Source organism: Tachysurus fulvidraco, chromosome 16 (genome assembly GCF_022655615.1).
Source record: "Tachysurus fulvidraco isolate hzauxx_2018 chromosome 16, HZAU_PFXX_2.0, whole genome shotgun sequence".
NCBI lineage: Eukaryota > Metazoa > Chordata > Actinopteri > Siluriformes > Bagridae > Tachysurus > Tachysurus fulvidraco.
Genome location: NC_062533.1, coordinates 14,305,155 through 14,311,460, shown reverse-complemented (window position 1 = coordinate 14,311,460; position 6,306 = coordinate 14,305,155). Strand labels below are relative to the sequence as shown.

At 39.0% G+C, this 6,306-nt stretch overlaps 3 non-coding genes across 3 annotated transcripts; all 3 read left to right on the top strand.

Moving 5' to 3' along the window:
• The first annotated feature begins 417 nt into the window (after positions 1–417).
• trnal-cag lies at positions 418–500 on the top strand. The gene has a single exon. It is a non-coding gene; the product is annotated as a tRNA-Leu (tRNA).
• Positions 501–4,832: 4,332 nt separating this feature from the next.
• Positions 4,833–4,915, top strand: trnal-cag. The gene has a single exon. It is a non-coding gene; the product is annotated as a tRNA-Leu (tRNA).
• A 402-nt stretch (positions 4,916–5,317) lies between these two features.
• Positions 5,318–5,400, top strand: trnal-cag. Its single transcript has one exon. It is a non-coding gene; the product is annotated as a tRNA-Leu (tRNA).
• Positions 5,401–6,306: the final 906 nt, after the last annotated feature.

The following is a 6,306-nucleotide window of genomic DNA, read 5'->3' as shown; positions in this document are numbered from 1 at the left end:
TCCAAAACTTAATATTTGAATTAAACAAAACATTCTAAATGATACAATGTAGAACTGTTGGTTAGTAGCCTTATTTTTCTGATATTTAATTACACAGAATTGATGATCAATTCATTATTTAATAAAATGTCATAAAACCGGCCCCCAGTTTGAGAACCACTGACCTAGACTACTTGTTCTGAACAGGTGTTGTCAGTGAACAGGCTGTAAAGCTGTTGGCTATGATTATGACTTACTCTGCGCTCGCAGCTCCACTGGGTTTCTCTGTGGGTGAACGAGGATGATGTTTTGACATTTTGTAACAGAGTCTGTAAAAGAGCATCAGGTGTTCGTGGATACTGCGCCCTCTATCGGCTGAAGCTTACTGTCGCATGTAAACACCAGCGGTCTTATCTCGGTAATGTGATTCAATTGTCAGTCAGGATGGCCGAGCGGTCTAAGGCGCTGCGTTCAGGTCGCAGTCTCCCCTGGAGGCGTGGGTTCGAATCCCACTTCTGACAGAAACATTTTCCACAGTTAAAAAGAAAATGAAGTCGGAAGTAAACACTGTTTATCAGTTGTGCGGTTTTTGAGAGAATACTTAGACGTGATGAATAGCAAACACCTTACTAACCTGACATAATTCCACCGATTTCATGCCTTCTCTTCTTTCACATAAATTTTTACTTGTAAAAATCTGGTTTAATAATCAAATACAGTTAGAGATTAAAAGTCAATGAAGGAAATGTGAATAAAGAATAATGAATACTGAAAACTATTTTAATTTACTGAATCATAAACAATAAAAATTACTAGGAACAGATGTAATATTGTTATAATACTGATCAATATTCAAGTCAAGTCAAGAAGCTTTTATTGCCTTTTCAACCATATATAGCTGTTACAGTACACAGTGAAATGAGACAACGTTTCTCCAGGATCAAGGTGCTACATAAAACAAAGACAGGGCTAAGGACATGTAAGTAGTCTTAGCCACATAAAGTGCAACTGTGCAACCTGGTGCAAACAGTGCAGGACAAGACAAACAAGACAGTGCAGGACAAAATACAGTGCAGGACAAAAAACAGTGGAGACATAAAGTTACAAGACAATACAAAAAGTACACAAAATGCAATACACAAAAGACAATAAACAGTAACAGTAACAGAAACAGCGCCGACCGACCAGTGTAAATACTGTATGTAAATACTGAATGTTCAAACAATATTTCGTGCAGTAACATTAGAATGAACACAGTTTCTTAGCAGCAGGTCCTTTGAATAATATATAGAGTTGTGCAAAAAACAGCAAATGACTGAAATATTGTATAGTATGTGCGTAATGGCTGAGATATTGTACAATGTGTGCAAAAACAGCTGAAATGTTGGACAGGATGTGCAAAAACAGCAGAAAAGTTTGCAAAACAGTGTGTGTTATGTGAGGGTCTATGCAGTCCATACAGATGTTGTGTGTGTATGTTGTGCTCAGTATAGTACAGTTCAGTTTTTGAGAAGTCTGATGGCTTGTGGGAAGAGACTGTTACACAGTCTGGTCGTGAGGGCCCGAATGCTTCGGTACCTTTTTCCAGACGGCAGGAGGGTGAAGAGTGTGTGTCAGGGGTGTGTGGGGTCATCGACGATGCTGTTGGCTTTGCGGATGCAGCGTGTGGTGTAAGTGTCCATGATTGAGGGAAGACAGACCCCAATGATCTTCTCCGCTGTCCTCACTATCCGCTGCAGGGTTTTGCGATCCGAGATTGTACAGTTCCCAAACCAGACAGTGATGCAGCTGCTCAGGATGCTCTCAATGGTCCCTCTGTAGAACATGGTCAGGATGGGGGGAGGGAGATGTGCCTTTCTCAGCCTTCGGAGGAAGTAGAGACGCTGCTGGGCTTTCTTGGTGATGGCGCTGGTGTTGAGTGACCAGGTGAGGTTCTCTGCTAGATGAACACCAAGAAATTTGGTGCGCTTGACGATCTCTACAGATGATCTGTCGATGTTCAGTGGAGAGTGTTCGCTCTGTGCTCTCCTGAAGTCCACAACCATCTCTTTAGTTTTGTCCACATTCAGAGAAAGGTTGTTGGCTCTACACCAGGCAGTTAGTTGTTGCACCTCCTCCCTGTATGCTGACTCGTCATTCTTGTTGATGAAACCCACCACGGTCGTGTCATCGGCGAACTTAATAATATGATTCGATCTGTGCATTGAGTCAGCAGAGTGAACAGGAGTGGACTGAGCACGCAGACTTGAGGAGCTCCAGTGTTCAGTTTGGTGGTGCTCAGAGCCGGATTAACGCAAAGGCAAACTAGGCACGTGCCTAGGGCCCGATTGGCGGGATGGGGCCCAGACAGAGGGACCAAAAAAAAATTATATATATAAAAAAATAAATTATAATAAAAATAAAAATATAATAAAATGTACAAATGTCCTATGTACAATTTATTTCATTATTTATTAATTAAATAAAAATAGTGACGATGTTTATTTAAACCATAGACTGTATTTATATAGAGCCGCCAGCCAGTTAAGTCCGAGGAGACGTACGCTGCGCGGCGGTCAGACGTCAGAGCGGGACAACAAATATAGCAGGCAGGTGTGTTTTGAGTAGTAGGCTGACTTTGAAGATGCTTTCGGGTGGGCAAAACGTAAAAAGAAAAAAAATGAAGAAGAACAAAAGAAGAGACAGCGGGGGGCTTTGCAAAAGTTTCTGTCGGGCAGCCGTCTGACAGCTGTGAACGCGGTGGAAGATGCGGCGGGAAATGCGGCGGAAGACACGGTGGAAGATACAAGTTTTTAATAGTCTGAATACCTTTAGTTTTCCATAGTTTAAATCCTCCATCCTTATATTTATTATTATTTATTGTTAGACAGTTTCTAAATGGTCTTGATGAATGTGAAAGGGTCATGTTTGCCTTCTTGTTCTTAATTACAACATTTATAAATGTTGTAAGCTATTGTATTTTGCAGAAAATCTTAATTACAACATTTATAAATGTTGTACGCTATTGCATTTTGCAGAAAATCTTAATTAAATGTGTTGATTAAATGTAAACAGAGCAAATAAACTTATTTGCTCTGTTTACATAGTTTACTGACACCTATTGGTTATTTGCTGATACTACTGCCTTAACAATGACACTCCCAATGGATGAGGATAATTTAATAGCATTTAATAGAGCCGTGTAATGACGTATAAATAATGAATATCAAAAAATAGTCTGATAGACTGTTTAATATACAACATAACCAATTTGTAACTAAAGACTGGGCTATTAAAATGTGAATTAACTTTTATTAGTAACTTTGGTAAGTTTCAGATTTCAAGTCATAAATAACATCGATGGAGGGGGGCCCAAAAAATGCAACCTGCCTAGTGTAGTCCATTTATTTAATCCGGCTCTGGTGGTGCTAGAGATGCAGTTCCCGATCCGGACTGACTGAGGTCTCCCAGTCAGGAAGTCCAGGATCCTGTTGCACATGGAGGTGTTTAGTCCCAGCAGGCTCAGCTTCCCAATCAGGTGCTGAGGGATGATTGTAATGAATGCTGAACTAAAGTCTATGAACAGCATTCGTACATAAGTGTCTTTATTGTCCAGATGGGTGAGGGCTAAGTGGAGGGTTGTGGTAATGGCATCGTCTGTGGAGCGGTTTGGACGATATGTGAACTGTAGGGGGTCCAGTAAGGGTGGTAGCTGGGTCTCGATGTGCCTCATGACGAGCTTCTCGAAGCACTTCATAACTATGGGTGTGAGTGCAATGGGACGATAGTCATTGAGGCAGGACACTGTAGACTTCTTTGGGACAGGAACGATGGTGGTAGTTTTGAGGCACGTATTGTAACATGCACTACAAGTTCACCATAATAATCTATCATATGCACTACAAGTTCACCATAATAATGTATCATATGCACTACAAGTTCACCATAATAATCTATCATATGCACTACAAGTTCACCCCCCCCCCCAAAAAAAATAAATAAATAAATATACATTCTTTAACTTTTTGGATTGAATAAATGATCTGCACTGATTTTTAGAAATAATTGTAATAAAATAAGCTTTATTGCATAATAATGTATATGTTGTCATTTGTGTTTGACTTGCTAAATAATTATGTGACAAGATAGATAAACAGACAGACAGACAGACAGACAGACAGACAGACAGACAGACAGACAGATAGATAGATAGATAGATAGATAGATAGATAGATAGATAGATAGATAGATAGATAGATAGATAGGGGCTTTTTAGGGGGCTTTCCTCTCATGGCGAATGAGGGAATGCTTAGTTGCTTTTTAGTTGACATCTTTGAAAGACATGTTGCAATGATTAATGCATCAATGACCAGAGTCTCTCAAACTTTTTTGGCGTGCGTCCCCCCTTGTATACAGTGCATTCCTCCCCCTTAAATAAAATTTATGACATAAAACATTCCAAAACTTAATATTTGAATTAAACAAAACATTCTAAATGATACAATGTAGAACTGTTGGTTAGTAGCCTTATTTTTCTGATATTTAATTACACAGAATTGATGATCAATTCATTATTTAATAAAATGTCATAAAACCGGCCCCCAGTTTGAGAACCACTGACCTAGACTACTTGTTCTGAACAGGTGTTGTCAGTGAACAGGCTGTAAAGCTGTTGGCTATGATTATGACTTACTCTGCGCTCGCAGCTCCACTGGGTTTCTCTGTGGGTGAACGAGGATGATGTTTTGACATTTTGTAACAGAGTCTGTAAAAGAGCATCAGGTGTTCGTGGATACTGCGCCCTCTGTCGGCTGAAGCTTACTGTCGCATGTAAACACCAGCGGTCTTATCTCGGTAATGTGATTCAATTGTCAGTCAGGATGGCCGAGCGGTCTAAGGCGCTGCGTTCAGGTCGCAGTCTCCCCTGGAGGCGTGGGTTCGAATCCCACTTCTGACAGAAACATTTTCCACAGTGAAAATGAAGTCGGAAGTAAACACTGTTTATCAGTTGTGCGTTTTTTGAGAGAATACTTAGACGTGATGAATAGCAAACACCTTACTAACCTGACATAATTCCACCGATTTCTCGCCTTCGCTTCTTTCAAAATACTTGTAAAAATCTGGATGAATAATCTAATAGGCTTCTAAATCTGGAATTGGAGGACCAGTGATGGGCTCAGTAAAAAATATTTACTTCACGACACCCCATATTGTTATTTAAAAGCTGTGAATTGGTCTATTAGTTAAAATAATTCACACTGAAATACAAGGTCTGTCCAATCACGTCTCTAAACAATACTATGTTTAAAACCTTTTACACTATAAATCATAAGTAAATAAATAACCTGCAGTGTTAATTGTCAGGATGGCCGAGCGGTCTAAGGCGCTGCGTTCAGGTCGCAGTCTCCCCTGGAGGCGTGGGTTCGAATCCCACTTCTGACAAAGTTTATTTTATATTTGATTGAACTCAATCGATTACGACAAAAGAATGATGAGGTTTTATGCAAGGTGGGCAATAATTATCTGAAACTGCTTGAAGATTATGAATATGATCATAATATGATGCTTTAACTAAAAAGTTTTTATATGTTTAATGTTTAATGAGAAAAGAAAAAAAATTCAGAATTATTTATTTTCATATTCAAACAATAATTCTTGAAATGAGGAGATGAGATTTGGACCGATTACGTTTATACAAAATCGGAGGGAACCACTTTTTTCCAACGTGATTTCTTCATCATTCTTCAGTAAAAAAAATAAAACAATGTTATGTCCTTATAATATTCTGTGATTATAAACGTATCCACCAGAGGGAGCCATTGTCCGTCAATGTGCACACACTTCAGACTTTTCTGTATTAACTTATACTGGTATAAAATGCATGATAGTAATTATCATGCGTAACCCTGTTACATGTACATTATGGGCAGAAATGTGCATTCATTCATTCATTCATTCATTCATTCATTCATTGGATTCTGTAGTAAGTTCAGAATCTATCCCAGGACCCCTGAGGACTGGACACCAGTCCATTGCAGAGCTCCAATAACTCACACCTACATGAAACGTCATTGAGTATCCAGTTCACCTGTGCATGATGGACAGGGGAGAACATGTGAAAGTCCATACAGACAGGAGAAGGAGATAAGACTAGAACCAGAGCTATAAGGCGATAAGCAAGCTTCATAAAGTAAAATAATGAAAATGATGATTTTTTTTATTATTACTTAAGATAAACAATGAGCCAGCGGAATATTATAAAATGATAAATCTGTTTTACTTTGTAATTTGATGGGAAACTTTAGATATTTTACTAAAGAAAGGTAAATAGATACAGTATATTCACTT